Consider the following 17350-nt stretch of genomic DNA (forward strand, 5'->3'; position numbering starts at 1 on the left):
TTCAAAAATATTTGTATTATCTGTGTTTTAAAATATTCATGGTACTTTGACCTGTTTCTTATTGGGCTAATAAATAAATTGCCATTTATGTAGTAAAGAGGAATTATTGCTCTTTAAATTCATCTGTCTTGTCTGAAAGAGCATTATCTAATTTATTATAAAAGTTAGTTCAACTTAACTATTTAAATAGCTATATTCATGTGTATTTGGTGTGCACATAATTTTCTAATGTTCAGATTATGGCAGGCAGGTCACTTGGCTAGTAGGTATGTCCATTACACATATTTATCCTGAACATTTCTGACTTTGTGTCCTCTTCCTATAAACATGTAGAATGCCACCATGTAGCTTATAGATCTCCTAAGTAAATAGAATTGACATATGTATTCCTATTTTTATCGTAAAAGTTATTGTAGGTATTCTTATAATTTTATTATATAGTTGAGAATCATTTGCTATAAATGACATAATCAAACATCTCTCTCTATCATGAATATAATCACTCTGCTATTCATCTTAATAAAAATTTACATAGTTTTAGAATTTGAAATGATACTTAATGATCCATTGTTTACTTAGGTTTTTTAAATAAAGTGTATTTTATGATTGCTACTACATACTTCATTTGTCCGTGATAAATTTCAGGTCCATATAGTTTAAATTTTTCCTGGTAGTCAAACACAAACAAGGAAAATGGAAAATCTTCTCATACTTCAGTGTGTTTGCTTTTAGTCCTCTTCTCATATGATGGATTTCAGATGTGGGGCTAAGTGTGTGTAATTCATTGGACACTTTGCTCTTGCCTAGTAGGAGCTCCCGATGAATGGCTGTGTAGAAAGCACTTAGACTGAGGAGCTAGTGCTTGATATTTCATTTAAGAGGCTCCTGTGGATTTGGCTCCGATTTCCTTTTAGCTCCACCAGATTTCTTTTCTTTCCTAAGCTACAAAGGGAAAAAAGACAAAGAAGCAGAAAAAAGGGAAGTTCCACTTAACCATACTGAAAGTTGCTGAGGTTCAACTGTCCTGTGGCAAAGCTATCAAGAGCCTGTACTATGCTTATCTATAAAGGAGCACATGTGATCATCAAATAGCAATAGTGGTAATTAGATTAGCCAATATGAGCTACTGACGATGAAAGAAAAGAAAGGCAGGTAAGGAACATAACCTCCTATTACAATAAACGTTGCCTTTGATGAATGTGTCTACTAGGGACAGAATCATTAGGACAATGAGAGCTATGCAAATTGTTGCATCAGGGACAAGAGTAAGAAAAGAGAATTTCTCAGCTGGAAATTCCCAATGCCATTTGTCCTGCATCACCTCGGCAGGACTTCACTGTCATATCTTGTTTCCTGCAAGTCATCTCCTCTGATATCTAAAATCCATTATCTTTCATAAAATGCTTTGTTTTTGTGTGTGTGTATGCTATGCATTTTGGTATCACTTTGAACTTCCCTATGCTAAGTAATTATGATGTGCTAATAAAAGCATATTTATAAAAGCTAACTCTTGTTTTTTATTTACTCAAACTGAAAAAAATTGAGATATCTTTGTCTTGTCTTTCTTTTTTCTTAATTTCTTCATATATTCTTAATTCTCTCTGGCATTTAGGATTGAATCTAAGTTTGGATGATTAAAACAATTTTCTAATTCTTCTCATAATATTTATCTTCCCTTCCAACTGATATAAGGAAGTTTAGCAAATTTTACTAAAAACCAGAAACTTCTCCTATTCAAACATCCAGTGAATATCCTTAATTTTCTAGAGAACCAAGTGTTAGAGTTCAAACGGCCAGTCAATACTTTTAAAAGACCAAAATCAAATGCAGGGCTTTGTGCTCACAGATTGTCTGGGCTTAATATCTGCTTGATTTCTCTTAATCTATGATATATGGATAGTGCTATACATATTTTAAGTAGTTGGGTTTAATAACATAAAATATAAAACACCCAGAAAGGTAATAAAAGCTGAACTTCCTTTTGTATTTGTTGCAGAAATTCTCTGAAATGATTGACCCACCACCAATTAGGGTGGAGAGAGGAATTGTATTACACTGGAGGGCACAGAGTTAAGATGGATCCTGAAAAGCTCCAGCCTCAAGCTCCACATGAACTCTCATTTCATAAAAGAAAGGGTGGAAGTAGGCAGGTGGGTTTAAAGTTGAAATGTGGCAGCCAGTGATTGGAGGAAATTCCTGAACAAATTATGACCTGTGTGACTTATGACCTAATCTTCAGGCAGCTGCTTGGATACATGCCTCTTCATTTTAGCAAATTTTCTACCACATATTCTTCTCTCTGCTCTAGCAACGTGTCTATTTATCATTTCAGACTTGTTCCACGCTGCTGTTCCTTGTGCTTTTGCCCTAAGTATTCAGATTTTCCATGTATCTTATTCGTATAATTTTCCATATGCCCAAAACAGAGTTCAATATCCTTTTATTCTCTGAGGCTTTTATGCTAATGTTAAACTAACATCACTACCTGCAAAACCCCTGCCTTTATTTAAATATTTAGAGTGCTTTTTATGGATCCTTCCTCCATCTTCAAATGTGAGTTTGGCCCCTATTTCTAAGCTGATCTGACACCCCTCTTCTGCTCCCCATGTGCTTATCAGGGTGTTGAATTATCTCTTTGTTTCTCTTTCTATCTCCAAACTATATATCCTATGGCAAGTATGATGGTTTGTTACCTTTGTGCCTCCAGTATCAAGCAACATGGTACATAACATGAAGCAAAGCTAATCAATTCATTTTAGCTCATTGGATAGAATTATGAATGCTATGTACTTTCCCCCCAACTTTTGATAAATACATGTATATTTTTTACTATTTTTTATAACAACTATCCAGAATTATTTACATCCCAATCCTTCAATAAATGATATATATGATGAGGGCAGAAACATGACAGCAACAATGATTGCTGCTGCAATTTTAACAGTGACAACAGAAAACAACAACTCTACACACAGACTTTCAAGACTGCTTAATTATTGGTGAATGGAAAGACTCCATTGTGCAGCAGGAATCAGCGGGTGCTCTGAAATCAGTGCTGCATCACTCTTGTCTTACCCCATTCAATTGCCACGGGAACCCTTTAGTATTCTTTGGCTGCAGAGATAGGCCAATCTAAAAAGCTGTGTGCATTCATTCATCCTTCCCTCCAATCAATCTGCTTTGCTTCTTATGCAGCAGAGATAAGATTCAAGTACTATATCTGAGAGTAAACAAGAATTTAACTTGATGGTGGCATATGAAAGCGGCTGCCCACTTCAACTCATTTCTGGGAGTTACAAGTCAATTCATTGTAAAGGGAACTCCTGCTCACTGGGATGCAAAACCCCTGCAGTAGAAGACTGCAGAACACTAAAGCACCTGGAGAGCCGATGTCCCAGGCTGGACTAATGAGGATAACACTAAAATCTATAGGTCTCTAATTGGAGAGAAACCGTGTCTCTAACTTTCCATATTGTCTAATCTAAATGCAGAAAAGGACTACTGCTTCATCTCCTCAGCTCAGAGGATAAGGTGGAGCAATGAGTAAACAAGAGGTGAGACTCTTGAATCCACCTCGAATTAATTGAATCCACCTTGAATCCACGCATACACAGTCTAAAGACAAAATAGATAGTAACCACAACAGTAGGGGAGACTAGAGACTAGATAATATGAATGCTGTCCTCTTTCCAAATTCAATACAGTTCTTACGATCTCTCAACACACACACACACACACACACACACACACACACACACACACACACACGTCTAATAGCATTTGCTCAATGATACTACGTTAAGATGCACAGAGATCACTGTGGTTACTTATTTATGAATGTGAGACTCTAGACACTTGCCTTTACAATCATTTCCATATGATGCTCTCATAGGCTCCCATCTCAAAAATCTAACACAGAGCCAGGTGTGTGGCATACACTTGTAATCTCAGCATTCAGGAGGCTGAGACAGGAGGCTCCCAGTTAACAGACAGCCTCAGCTACTTAGTGAGATCCTCTGCAAGTCCGTGAGACCCTGATTCAAAGTAAAAATTAAGCCAGGCATGGTGGCACACGCTTGTAATCCCCATGCATGTAGGCAGAGACAGGAGGATGCGCAGGTTTGAAGCCAGCCATGCTGGCTTAAGAGACCATGTTTCCAAATAAAAATGTATAAAAGTAGGGTTGGGAGTGTAGCCCAGAGGTAGAAGGGTTTCTAGGAACCCCAGTACCACCCAAAACTAACTAACTAAATAATAGGGCTGGGGGTTCACTCAGAGGTAGAATGCCCCTGAGTTCCATCTTCAGTACTGCAAAAAATAATCTAACACAGTCATATTAATATATTTTATCAGAACTTTGACTAGCTAGATATCTAGATGGATGTCTATCAGTTACTCTGAATTATTTAAATAGAATTTGTTCTTATTATGCAATAAAAATTAACTTGGGGGTACTTGCCTTTTCAGTACAGAGGATGGACATATGTATACATATACACATATACATAATATATAATATGTATATTTCCCCTAACTGCTTGAAGTTATCTGGGGCTTAAAGGAGAGTTGTCCACTGAAAATTCCTCTCTAACAAGCTGTTCTTTAAAAAATATCCTGAGAGCAAATATTTTAACCTGAGGTTATAGACATGAGGGTCTGAGACAGCAATTTTGCCATTCTGTAATAAATTTCCCAACCAATTAGCTTGCCTCCTGCTCTTGCTCCCAGCTCTGTTATCTCTGGAATAAAGTTGTGGCCCAGATAGTATTCATGTTTCTTTCTGCTTGTCTAAACTGTAGATAGGTTTCTTTCCAACTATAGTCCTCTTATCTTCTTTTTTAGACCATTTACTTCAGAAAACTTTAAATTATAATTTTTTTTCTCTTGTCTCTTTGTGGATGAAACTTTTCCCAGCCATTAGACTTTGTTTTTGTTTTTGTTTTCTTTTTCTTTGTGGTACTGGGGATGGAATCCAGAGTATTATTCTATCTCCAAGAGACAGCCCCAGCCCTACTTTTCTTCTTCTCCTTCTCCTTCTCCTTCTCCTTCTCCTTCTCCTCCTCCTCCTCCTCCTCCTCCTCCTCCTCCTCCTCCTCCTCCTCTTCCTCGTCCTCTTTTTTTTTTTTTTTTTTTTTTTTGGTGGTACTGGGGTTCCTGGAAACCTTTCTACCTCCAGGCTACACTCCCAGACCCATTTTTAAATTTTTATTTGAAAACAGGGTCTCTTAAACCAGCAAGGCTGGCTTCGAACCTGTGCAATCCTCCTGTCTTGGTCTCCCAAGCGCGGAGATTACAAGCAAGCGCCACCACGCCGGGCTTTATTTTTCTTTTTATGCGGTACTGGGGATGGAACCCAGGGGCACTCTATTTATGAGCTTTACCCCCAGTCCCATTTTTTAGTCTTTTTATTTTTTGAAACAAGGTCTCACTGAATTGAGAAGGGCCTCACTAAGTAGCTGAGGCTGTCTGCGAACCCTATCCTCCGGTCTTGGTCTCAGCCTCCCAAATGAATTCTGTGATTACAAGCATACACCACCACACCTGGCTTGCCCATTAACCTTTTTCAAAGGACTTTCTTCCTCTGGGCTGGGGGCAATCCCTTAGATAAGTAATCAGGAAGAGGGTGATTTCCCATCTTCCAGTGTCCTGAGAGGGTAGGAGCCTAACTGATAAATACCAGTTGGCAAACACGTTTGCCCAAATCACATTGACCAATTTCCCTATTAGAATCCTCCAGCATTTTCCCAGTAGCCCACTCAAGAACATAAAAGCTCTGTGTTGTGTGTGTGTGCATTGTGTGTGTGTGTGTGTGTGTGTGTGTGTGTGTGTATGAGAGACAGAGAGAGACAGAGAGAGAGAGAGAGATCTCAGCAGAGTCGTGTTCAATTTCTCTATCCTAATGCATAGTTTTGAAAGTTTTCTCTGTCTTTTTATTTTTTTTGACAAATCCCTCCTTTGCAGATAGTTATATTTCTTATCTCAGTTATGTTCAGAGCAACTCATCTGCTTTAAATATTTCAGACATAATTAATTATTTTGCATGCTTTATGTGCCTACTGAAGAGACTCTGAGATTTTCCATAATATTCTCTTGTTTTCCCCCCACTTCAAGTAATTAAAAACCCCATGTTTACTCAGGCATTTAGCCATCTATAGTAGAACATGTATTTCTCAGTCTTTCTTAATATTGAATATTCCAAAGTGACTATGTTCTGGATAATAAGATATAAGATAAGAAGTAATGCTGAAAAGTTTCTTTCTTTTTTGAGTGGAGAATTCGTTTTATTTATCTCTTACCCTTGCTGCTTTCTAGAATGTCTCTAGGATTATAGGGGTTCAGCCAGCTGTCATGGACAGGGCGGGACGTCAGGGCACCAGGCATGGAGGCTGGGGCATTGGTGTCCACGATGCTGCACCCAGCCACCGCTCAGCTTGTGCTGACACGGGAAGCCTGCTTCTCCTCTGCTTTAGCCCTATCGTGGCCATTGTTTTATGTCATCCACAGGTCAAGTTCCTGTTAACCAGTATTAAGATCTTTTTTAGTTTTCCCATCTTATTGTCAAGTAGTTCTTACTCATTTTTGATATTCCAATGGGGTTTTAGTAAGAGGAGGGTCTGCATAATATTGTTTAATTTATTAGAATTTTCTTTGGAGCAATGTAAATACATATATACTTAGAAAGATTTATTTATTTATTTAGTATTTTAAAACAGGGTTTCACTAAATTGACAAGGTCCTCACTAAGTTGCTAGGCTGACCTCCGACCTGTGATCCTACTATCTCAGAGCCTCCCAAGTACTGAGATAACAGTTGTGAGCCACCTGCCCAGTTAAGATTAGAATATTTATATAATTAAACACCTTCCATTCATTTAACTCTTAGTTCTTTTTATTTTATTTTATTTTTTGCTGTTCTGGGAATCAAACCCAGGAAATTCTGCTTTTGAGTTACAACTCCAGCCTATTTTATTTTTTATTTTGAAAAAAAAATCTCACTAAATTGCACAAGGTCTTCCTAAATTGCTGAGGCTGGCCTCCGACCTGAAATCTTGTCTCAGTCTCCTACGTACTAGGATTACAGGCATGTACCACAAAGTGTCTCTTTGTTTTCTTTTGCAAGGCTGGAGATCAAATATAGGATCTGGCAAATGCTAGACATTTATCTATTCAGACAAACCCACAGCTCTTTTAAAAACTTTTATAATTATAGCAATATCTTATAGGTTTTCTTCAGATAGATTTTGCATCCTACTTGTGAAGTTATTTCCTTGAAATTTTATGTTTTTTGTCTGATAATCAAGTAGATCAGCTTTCCAATAATATCCTTTGCTTAATTAGTTACATAAAATTGTTACTTTATTATGATACTCACTGTTAAATTGATTATTATTAATTCTGGAACATTTCAGTTTGACAAATTTAATATAGACAGACACAGTAATGATAACTTTATTTTATTTTATTTTATCATCAGTATCTCTTTATTTTACCACCAATATTTCTGTGTCTTTGTGGTATTTCATTGACTAGATATTCTGTAACAGTGATGGATGGAAACAATTTCTTTCATTATCATTTCTAATGACTATATTCTCTTTTAACTTAAAATATCCTGTTAATCAGCAAGTATTCTTCCATTTCTGTTTTTTTCCAGAAGTCCAATCAAAATAGTGTTAGTTATACAAACTATATTGTTTTGGCATTTATTGAGATGTTCCTGCCTGCTACACTTTTCTTATATGGGCCTATTCTTGGTATATATTTCTAGTATTAGATTATTCTTGATTGCCTGTATAAATCTCATTTAGGTGAGATGAAATTTTAAACATAATTCTGAATCAAGTTTTCTAACATTTTATGAAATATAAGATATATAAGATATGTGCATTTATTTCAAAAGGTATTTTGTAGGACACTGTTTCTCTATAATATAAACAATTTTATTGTGCTCCAACACACACACACATACACACACACACACACACACACACACACACACACACAGAGTTAATTTTATTTCTTTCTATTTTTTTTTTTTTTTTGCATTACTGAGGATTGAATCCTGGGGCATTCTATTTCTAAGCTTAGTGAGAGATAGAATAGAAACCTCCCAGTGAGAGGTTTCAAAATAAAGAAACAGGGTCTCACCAAGTTGCAGAGGGCTTTACGAAAGAGCTGAGGCTGGCGATGAACCTGGGGTTCTCCTGTTTCAGCCTCCCAAATGCTGGGATTACATATATGGTGGCATGGGCCACCATACCTGGCTTACTTAATTTCTTTTTATATTTTAGATTCTTTAAAAAAATTTTTTTGGTGCATTGTCGTACATCTTAATGGAGAGTACAAGATGGTAGAGGAATACATGCATACATCATGGCTTACTTAATTTCTTAGCAAACATGATCTGAACTTTCGAATCCTTAATATTATTCAATGACTTTTTATTATGCATATTGAATTTAACATTTTTGTCATTTTCATTCAATTTAGTAGTGACATTTATATTATATTTTGTGGTTAAATGGTTCAATGTTAGCTCTATTCCAACTGTAATCCCTTTACTTGGGAGGCTCTGAGACAGGAGGATTGCAGGTTTCTTAGTCGCAAGTTCCTTATTCTCCATTGATGGGCATCTGTCACATATACTATATGATATGAGTACTATGCTTTGTAAGACAACATATCAGTTTTATTGATATAGGAATGAAAGTGTGATAAATATTTTGACACATCATTCTCCCCTTATCTCTTTTTTCTTTGTATTGAAGTCTTTTGGGAAGAAAAAGTCTAAGGCATATATTTTTGTTATATTGAAAGTAACTTCCTTTTGTTTTGTTTTGTTTCTTGCCTGAATTGTTAATGCAACCAAAAACTTAACTTTTCAAGAGAACCACTTTTCCAAAGCTTATCTAGCATGTTTCTATTCAGTCAATTTTGCAAGAATAGGTGAACTCATTTGATCTGCTTATTCAAGCACCCTCCCCTTTAAGCACCTGGAAGTTCTTTTTTTTTTAATATCTTGACTTTATAGAAAAATAAAGCAACATTGCTATATGAGTGTTAAAAGCATGAGTTCTGGAATCATTAAATTATAGCTTAACTGTTCACAAGTTCTTCCTCCTCGGGAAGCTTCCAAGAACTCTCTGCCTTGGTTTCTATCTGTATATCAATAGTGCAGATGTCACAGAATTGTTGGGAAGATCCAAAATCAATTTTAACTATTAAAACAAACAAACAAACAAACAAACAAAGAAACATGTAAGCTGGGCGTGGTGGCGCATGCTTGCAATCCTCACGCTTGGGAGGCTGAGACGGGAGGATCACACAGGTTCAAAGCCAGCCTCAGCTACTCAGGCTCTCAGCAACTTAGTAAGACCCTGTTTCCAAATAAAAACCAAAATAGGTCTGGGAATATAGCCCAGAGGTAGAAAGCCCCTGGGTTCCACCCCCAGTACGAAAAAAAAAAAAAGGCAAAATTTCTCGATAAATGCTAATTATAATCACCTAATTTTCATCTTTTTTTTTCTTCCTCTTCATTCTCAGGAAACTTCTAAAAGTTTTTTTTTATCTAATTATTTGATTTCTTGAAGTCACTAACTTTCCTCAGTAAATCCAGTGTGTATTTTACTCAAACTTCTGCAATTTTGGTTTTATTGCAATCCTTCCTGATCTCACCTAGATCCTTTTTCATCTCAGCTTATTGACTTTATATCTCATCTTCTTATTTTTTGAGCCAGTCGTTTCTTTCCTTATAACGTTATTGCCCTGTTTAATAACTTTTTGAATTTGATTTAATATGGCACTTCCCCCCTTAATCTCTAGTAAACTACATTTCAGAGTTGCTCTTCCTCTTTCAGGATGATGTTTGTTTTTTTCTTGTATTTTAGAACTTTTTCATAAAAATTTTCATTGCTGCTATCACTTTAATTTATTCATATTCATTCCGTGATAAAAAAAAACATAGCATTACCAAGCACTTGCTAGCCAACAGGAGGTACTGATCTTCCTCTTTCTTTCCTTTTCTCTCTCTCTCTCTCTCTCTCTCTCTCTCTCTCTCTCTCTCTCTCTCTCTCTCTCTTTCGCAGGTCTGGGGAAGGAACCCAGGAACATTCAACCTCCAAGCTACACCCCCTTCCTTATTTTTTATTCTTTATTTTAAAACAGAGTCTCACTGAGTTGCAAAGGGCCTCACTAAGTAGCTGAGGCTGTCCGTGACCAGGATCCTCCAGTCTCAGCCTCCCAAATGCTGGGATTACAAGCGTGCGCCAGCACGTCCTGCTCTTTCTTTCTTTCCTTCTCTTTTCCTTGTTTTTTTTCATTCTCTTTCTTTCTTTTTCCCCCGAATATTGTTTATTGACATGTTGATTTGAAAAAATATCCCTTATTAAAAATAAATTAAGAAGGTAGTGTGACACCGAAAAGAAACCAGCTACCTAAAAACTCTTCTGCTTTTGTAACTCTATGACAAATGAGTCGATATGTCTTCTGAAAAAAAAAGGATAAATAGATAAAAGCTACAACCTGAAATATGTACTGTTATGAAATATCTCTCTGTCTGGCCAAGGAAAGTGCTTTAATTTGTTTACCAGGATGGATTTCATCCTCATGAAATTGCATATATATATTTGTATGTTGCATAGTTTAAGCTAAAGATTCCCAATTTGCATAGGTATTTTGGATGTAAAATGCAGTATTATAGTGAAATGAGCTAGTGGCTGGATGGTTAAAGGAAATCCTGCTTAGTTTTCAAACAGAACCGGAGGACCCCAAACTAGCTAAGAGTTGATTTATTTGTTACCTAATACCATGTCACAAACCACTCCAAAACAATAAACTTTAATTTGGCTTAGGATTTTGCAGGTGGGTAACCTGGACTAGACTCATTTGGACAGTTCTTTGTATCTTGCCTAGGCTTAATAGGGTTTCCTCAAATAGGAGCTGCTGTTGCTACTGAGTTCCAAATAGGCCAACAGGACCTGGATTAGGACACCTCATTCTTTTCCTGTCTTCTCACAATGCCCAGCAGGCTAGCCAGTGCTTATTTACATGATGGTCATATGGATTCAAGTAAGTATGTAATTTCTCTTGAGACTTGCACACGAAACTGGAACTATGTCAATTCTACTGCACACTGATGGCAAAAGTAAGTCATGAGGCTCACCCAGGGTCAAGGGGTGAAGAAACAGAATTCACTTCTTGATGGGAAAGGCTGCTAAGCCACATTGCCAAGGGGCATGTTATGAACTGAGAACATTTTGCAACCAATCGATCGCAGCAGAGAAGTCAGGAAATATTTTCTAATATTTTGTTGTGGCAAAGGGAATGATTAACTTCTTTTCTCAGTTGAGTTGTGTAATTCTTAGTTATTACCCCCAAATTAAAGTCATAGATAATTAGTGTTACTTTAATTTTCTTATTCTTCATTTTTTGAAAACTTTAATAGGATAATTTATGTCAGAGATTGATAACTGCAAATCATTTAAAGTCATAAAAGTGCCAGTATATACCTTATTGGGTTTTTATTTCCCTCCATGCATGGGTAGCTTACTGTGGAATTTACAGTTTTTCACAACAAACTGACAACTTGAAAGAAGAGTTCAACTCTTTTTTTCACTTCAGTCTCCTTCAGTTAGGTCCCCTCCTTCACTCCACTAAGATTTTTCCTCCTTTGTCTAGAGTCAATCTTGTGTCCCATTTTTCTCTAGCTTTCAAATATGAGGGAAAGTATATGAATTTTCACTCTTTGTGAAGGAGCAATTTTACTTAGCATAACATTTCCCAGTTGAGAGAGTCTAGTTCAACCATAGGTTTGTATGACTTGATCACAGTAAGTCCTTGATTACTTAGAGCATATGAAATGTCTTGTCCTGATGCTGACTTATCCTAACTTTAAATTGAGTTTCTTGTGTTTCTCCTAGACCCAAATTTTACATTTTCAAGATATGAAGACTTTTAGAGAAGAATTTCTAGAATATGTTGTGGTCTTATCACTCTTTGACAAACTAATATTGACCAGTTACCAGAATTTGAGGTAGAAAATTATATAAATTTCACAAATAATGTATTTCAGAATTTCCCAGTAGTAAGTGCACATAAGATGGTCATATTTGAATTTTCCCACTAACAATGTGACTTTTCTCAAGTCAATTAACTTGTCTGAAAATGGGTTGCATATATCAAAATGCTTATCTGAGAGTTAATGGGATTTTTATATAAAGTGCTGAGTACAATGTCTGGATCTTAGTAGGTATTTACCAAAAATAACTCATTCTTCTAATTGTTCCTTGATTGAGACTTCCTGGAGGCAGCACAATCAATTATAAAATTATGACTCTACCTTTCTCCTTTTTTTTCTCCCTCTGCATTACCTGTCAGTTGCTTTAAGTTACTCAAACAATTGTGAATAGAAATACTTTTAAGATGGATACCCTTTTAGAGCTTTTTCCAAAATAAAATAATGCCATAAAATTGCACATTTCATAAACTGTAAATATACCCAATTTTCAATGTTTATATATTAATAAGAAAAATAAAGAAAACAGCTTATTACGAAGAGTTAACAAAATCTTATGATCAGCCTGCGCTATTTCAGTACTGAATTTTATTTCTCAAAATTGTAAGTACATAACAATCAGATACTAAATATTCCAGTAATTCATTAATAATTGAGCAATTTAATTAAGATTTGACTAAGCTCTAGCTTATCATTAATATAAAAATAACTCCTTAGCGACATTGATTTAAGTTTGAAGGAGAGGTTAGGTTTTTAGTAGAAAGGTAAGTGTTCTTAGGTTTAAAAAGTCAAAGAAATGAAACAACAAAAACAAAAGCCTGAATAAGTTGTTTTGACCGTCAGCAAAATTATAACAAACATCCCATTCCTCAGGGCAAAAGTGTCTTTAGCTCAGGGAGTTTCCTGGTTCATCATCACAAAGCACTTTTACAATTGTTTTCTTTTCTTTTTTTTTTTTTTTAAAGCCCGTCTGTAAGGACAAAATCCAATGAAATGTCACAGTGACACTTTGCTTGTGTGGAGGTTGGATAACTAACCCTCAACTCACCCAGGACACTCCTCTAGGGCAAGGGTGAGCCAGGCTCTGTGCATCACAACGGTCACGGGATCACCCACATTTGCTCTCTAGAGGAATTGAGATAACCTGAAGTTTTTAATCAGGTATTAGAGTGCTCAGTAAGACCTCACCAAGCCAGATGCAGTTCTATAGGCTGAAAATAGCAAAAGAAGCTAGAAGTACTACAAAGATTAAAACTACAGCAAATAATGGCCTTGGAGCTACCTCTGTGGTACTGATGCATGCAAGAAACATTTGCTGATGGGCTATGTATTCTGTTTGGGAGAGCAAGAAAAGATGAAAATAGTCACATATTGCATGATTTAACTATTCAATTTCAAAATAATTATTTCAAATATACTCTTGGGGTTGCTGAAAAATGAAGTGTTGTTATATGTTCATAGCACACTTAATTTTTGAAGAATTGAAATATTTTTAGTCAAATAAAGGTTTTTGTACACTCCCATGCAATTTATCTCATCCTTTATTTTTCGAGGGGAAATGTTGCATGAAATTAACAGCACAATACAACATTCAATGGGATCTGAAATGCTTTATTTCAATGGGATGGATATTCAATTAAGCCAGTGTCACAGAAGGAAAGTTGTTAAAGAAGTCTTCTTATGTGTTCAAAGCTGATCCTGACATGAACTTGATGTCTCTTATTTTTTGTTCTATCTTTTTATATTAACTCTGTCACCCTTGCCTCTTCCCATCCACGTGTTCTGCCTTGGCTAGTCTCTCTCTCTCTCTCTCTCTCTCTCTCTCTCCCTCTCTCTCTCTCTCTCTCTCTCTCTCCTTTTGTCCTGGGAATTAAACCCAGAGACAATCTACCTTTGAGCCACATCTCAGGCTATATTTTAGTTTACTTTGAAACAGAGTCTCAGTAGGCTTTTGAAAGTTTCAGTATGTTGCTAAGGCTGGCAATGAACCTGCAATCCTCCTGCCTTTGCCTCTCAAGTACTGGGATTGCAGGTGTGTGCCATCTTTTATTATTCTTGATAATTACCTTTCCACTGACTGTAATAAGCCTCACTCTTTTCCTTCCAGCATCCTTACTACATGTATGAATTCAAGTGGAGTGAATGACTATATATAAGAAATATAATAAAACTATAACAGAACAGGTAGTCTATATAGATATTTTAATAAATGGAACTAAGAAACCCTTAAAACTAGTGCATAGAGGAACTCAATATAAATAGAACAAAATCTAATAAAAATAAATAAATTTCAAAACACAGGGATCAAGCAAAAAGAATTTGCTTATAAATATAAAAAGTAACCTCTCTCTCTCTCTCTCTATATATATATATATATATAATATATATATAATATATATATATATAATATATATATATGTATATAATTTTTTTTTTTGCTGTACTGGGGATGGAACCCAGGGGCACTCTACCTCTGAGCTACACTCTCAGACCAATTTTTTATTCTTTATTTTAAAACAGGGTCTCATTGAGTTGCAAAGGTCTTCACTAAGTAGCTGAGGCTGTCAACGAATGGCAATCATTCTGTCTCTGCCTCTTAAATGCTGGGATTACAAGGATGCATCACTGCACCCGGCTTGATAATTCTTAATTATAATAAAATATTTCTAATTTCTTCACTTGTGATTGGCAAGGTTTGAAAAACTCAACATACTCAGTGATGGTGAGATTTTAGAGATTTATTAAGTTGTGAATGGTGATGGGATATGAACTGGTACCTGGTCTTTGGAATTTGATTAATTTGTTAAGATTAACTTAATATTTAAAAATCACATAGATTTCCATTTTTAGGAGTTTATCCTAAAATATATTTGTACACATATATTTGTTGTTGTTGTTGTTGTTTTGTGGTACCGGACATGGAAACTGGGGGCATTCTACCTCCGAGCTACACTCCCAGCCTTATTTTTTAAAAATATTTTTTTCTTAAAACAGGGTATCACTCCATTGCAAAGGGCCTTGCTAAGTAGCTGAGACTGTCCTCCTGTTTCCACCTTCCAAATACTGGGATTACAAGGGTGCATCACCATGCCCACATAGAGGTCTACTTTTTTTTTTTTTATTTTTTTTTTTAATTTTATTTTATTGGTGCACTGTATTCATACATCATAGTGGGATACAAACTTTTGTAGACATACATGCACACATCGCCAAGTCAGCCCCCACCCGATCCCCACCCCATTCTCTCCCCATCCCTCCCTCCCATGCTTGGCTTAGTGGTTGACATCTAGTATTATAGCAATTTATCCAAAATTAAAAATGATAATCTCACATAACAGTTTCATTTGTCTGATACCAAGCTTTTGATGACTTAAAGATAACATTTCAATATTTCTTTTTGCTTTCTTTCTTACCAGAGAATATTTTTTTCTTTTTTTTAGGTGAAACTATCATATATTTATTTTTCAGAAAAAAAATCTATCCTGATATGGAATATGGACTCTAGATACCCAAAACAATCTCGAAGCAAAAACAAAGCTAGAAGATGTATATTTTCTGATTTCAAACCATATAAAGCTACAATAATTGAAACAGTGTAGTACTGTTCTAAAGGCAGATATATAGACCATTGGAGTTAAATACAAGCCTAGAGCTAACTTCTTCCCTATATTGTCAGGTTATTTTTGACAAGGTTTCCACGAAGATTTGGTGGTGGAAATAATAATCTTTTAACTAAATATTGTTGAAAAATAATAATTACATGGAAAAGAATAAAATTGGACCCTTACCTAATCCCACATACAAGTATTAACTCAAACTAGATAAAAGACCTAAATATAAATCTTAAGACTATAAACTTTTTAGGAGAAAATCTGGGTCATAAAACCTCACAACATTGAAATTGGCAGTGATTTCTTGGATATGATTTCAATGGCACAGGCAACAGAAGAATATACAAACTCCCTAAAAAATAAAAGAAAATATTGTATATCCAAAGACAATGTAAACAGAGTTAAAAGTTACTAATAGAATTGGATAAAATATTTCCAAATGCTATATCTGAAGGTATATTAATATTCCAACTAGAAATCCTAAAAATTAACAACAATAAAGGCAAACAATACAATTTAGAGATAGGTAAAAGACTAACATAAATAATGAATCTCCACAGATAACCAATCTTAGTTGTCTGTTGGATGGAAACTCTTGTTTCTCTGGTTCTGGTGAGTGTTACCTATTTCTTCTTTGTAGTTAATCTCTTTGAGTATTTTCTCTAGCGCTGGTTTTGAAGACATAAATTCCTTCAGTTTCTGTTTGTCATGGAAGCTTCTTATTTCTCCATCTAATTTGATAGAAAGTTTTGCTGGATAGGAAATTTTTGGCTGGAAGTTGTTTTCTTTCAGAGTTTGGAATATGTTACTCCAAGCCCTTCTGGCTCTCATGACTTGGTTTGGGAAGTCTGGAGTGATTCTAATTGGTTTGCCTCTGAATGTCACTTGGCCCTTTGTTTTTGTTGCCTTTAAGATTCTCTGCTTGGCTTCCACATTGGTCATTTTGACAATTATATGGCGTGGGGATCCTCTTCTCGGATCCTGTCTAAAGGGAGTTCTATAAGTTTCCTGGATCTGTGTATCAACCTCTTGCTCTATATTTGGAAAATTTTCTGCTATTACTTCCTTGAAGAGATTGTTGATCCCTTTGGTATCACTTTCTTTTCCCTCCTCTATTCCAATTATTCTTAGGTTAGCTCTCTTAAGATGGGCCCATATTTCTTCAATGTCAGATTCCTGCTGTTGGATATCTTTTTCTAGATTAGAAACTATGCATTCATTTTTGGATTGCTCATCTTCTAAGAGCGAGATTCTGTTCTCCATGTGGTCTAATCGGTTGTTTGTGCTTTGAATTGAGGCATTTACTTCATTAATTGCATCCTTTATCTCTTTTTGGCTCTCTCTGAGTTCTTTTCGAAGCACCTCTATTATTTCTACAGTTATTTTCCTGATTTGATCTTCTAGAAATCTCTGATTTTCTGTTTTATCAGGTTCTGATGTTGTGGGGTTGTGCACATTCTTTACTTCAGTGTTATTCCTCTTTCCCATGATTTCGGAGGTTTGTGCCTTCTCTGGGTTCTTCCCTTGGGTCACTATGGCTTCACTTAAGGTGCTCTGGATCTCGAGTCTGTATTATCTCAGACCCTACTACTCCTTTACTGGGTTGTATCACAGAGTCTCCGACCCAGGGAGTCGATAGAGGCTGCTTTAAACTATGGGGGGTGCCAGGTTGCACGCTCTCCTATGGTGTGATATCTCTGCCACCACCACTCCCTCACTGGGTCAAG

This window comes from Muscardinus avellanarius, assembly GCF_963383645.1.
Source record: "Muscardinus avellanarius genome assembly, chromosome: 8".
NCBI lineage: Eukaryota > Metazoa > Chordata > Mammalia > Rodentia > Gliridae > Muscardinus > Muscardinus avellanarius.